Here is a 2,270-nt window from a genome sequence, read left to right as displayed (position 1 = left end):
TATCTGAAAGTGGACTCTGGTCTAACTTCTAACAAATTTAGAGTAAGCTTCTGTGTAATTCTAGTGAGACAGCCAGGATAGGCCTCCCAGGTAGGGGCTTAAAGAGGTCCTAGGCCCTTGAGCTTTCCAGCTCATCAGGCTGTTACTAACTAGCCCCCTTGTTGGCATCTGATGGGAACAGGCTGCCTCTTCATGGATTCAGATAATAGAGAGGCAGGTCAAAATGAGGGTAGCTTAAATCAGTGTGCGAGGCTCTTACGCTAAGAGCTATGTAAATTATTCATATCCTACACCTGAATGTCCTTTGCTGCCAAGACAACAGAGGCTTCTGGGAACTTCCTGGCTACGTCTCTGCTGTGGTTGTGGGATAAGGAGGCCCCTTGGCGTCCCTGATCATCCCACATGGAAGATGCTGGGACGCCATGTCACATTTTCCCTCACATTATTAGAATTGCTTGTCTTCTCTCATCTTCCCTACTAGACTCGAGTGCTGGCACCAGAATTTATACACCTCTGCGGTACCCTAGTGTTGTGCCTGTGGCCGAGCATTTCATTCATTTAGAAAATATTTGAGTGCAAGATGGTGGGTATTCATTGAATAAATGACAAAGACTCCTTAACAGATTTAGCTTAGGGACTCACATTATTTGTAGACTTTGACTCTTGCAACCAGAACCAACTCAGTTCCTTGTGAGTTTTGAAAGAACTTTCTTCCTTGAAAGCCAGACCATGACTTAAGGAAGTCAAGAGCAAGTAGCTGGGCAAAGGAAAGTCAGACTGCCAGCTCCTGTCCCTGGCCATACCTATATCCCCTTAAATGAAATGGCCCCTCCTGTCCCTGGACTCAGGCCCCCTCCTCTGCCTTCCCCCTTTTGAAGGTTCATTTAACACATGCACCTACACCATAGTGACAGCTGCCTAGACACTCACCTTTTCCCACACCTCTTGCAACAGCTCCTGCAGCCCCTGAGATTCCAAGAATTCGTGTCGGGAGAGGGTTGCAGAGGCAAATGCTGAGTATTTGGTTTTGGAGAAATTTGGGATAAAGTAAGACGATCTCAGGTTCGTTTCCCAGCTTCCTCCTGCACTAATGTCTAGTGAGCAGGGCCTGTTGGTGACTTCCTGGTCTGATGAGGCACTGGCACATCAGCAAGCCAATGGACACACCTAGGTATGGCTATCAAGTAGCATATTTGTGTAGGCCGCTCATGAGCCAGGGCTGCCTTGAGTGCTTAGAGGCAAAAATGAACAGCAGACCCATGTGCTGCTGCCCTCTGGTGGCTAGAGAGGGCAAGGTGTGTCCTGTTCACATCCTAGGTCAATCTTGTTTGGCCTCCACCCCCAGCCTTTCCCACTCCAAACCTGCTTAGGCAGCGTCACTTGGCAGCACCTACCTGCCTCCTGCCTGCAGCTCTTCTTGTCCAGCTACCTGCTTGCCTCCTCCCCTTTTGGCCTGGCTTTCTATTTTTCTGACTAGGTAATTGCGACCTCCCCCTACACCCTAGTAGCAACAACAAAGAAAGCCAGTGTTTACTGGCCTCTTGCTATGCACTTTGAACTGTTCTAAACAATTTACATGTATTAACTTATTTAATCCTCATAAAAGCTCAGTTAGACAGGTGCTCTTATCCTCATTCCGCAGGCCGAGAAACTAAGAATCAGATTAAGTCAGTCTGGTTCTCTGGCTTTTGTTCATAATTACCAACTTATATTGCCCCATGCTAACTCCCTTTCTAGTCTGTTTGACAAACACAAAATGTGGCAGTAGCAGTCATGCTGTACAGCTCATACTTAGCTCCAATATGAGCAGTTGCTTCATATTCCAATGGAAAAAATAAAACATGGCCCAGGGCAGCAGAGTTAGTAGACATTTACCCTATCACTAAGCACCCTTAAATTTCCACCTGCCACTCAGCCATTCCTACCTACAGAATTCTGCCCTGGAAAACTTATTCATGTCTAGGACTCAGACCTGAGGGGCTGGGTTAAAAACCTGCCTACTCTGTGCAGCCTTTCCAGCCTTGCAAGTCCTGCCTGCCCTGGTGAAAAGGACACTTGCTCACCTACCCACTTTATCTTTGGAACTGCCAGGACACAGGCTCTGCAGTGATAAGGTTTGAGGAGCACTGCTGGGGAGATCCATAGAGAGGCAAGCTAACCAGCCAATCCTCTGACTTCCTGCTGGGGTCTCCCAGGCCCTGGTCTTTTGTTTCCACATCCACACCTTCTGGGGAGACTGTATCACACAGAAGCACATGACAGCAGCAAGG

This window comes from Heterocephalus glaber, unplaced genomic scaffold (genome assembly GCF_053883595.1).
Source record: "Heterocephalus glaber isolate CG9 unplaced genomic scaffold, H.glaber_assembly_v1.0 deba00001442, whole genome shotgun sequence".
Classification (NCBI taxonomy): Eukaryota; Metazoa; Chordata; class Mammalia; order Rodentia; family Bathyergidae; genus Heterocephalus; species Heterocephalus glaber.
This window is presented reverse-complemented; position numbering follows the sequence as displayed.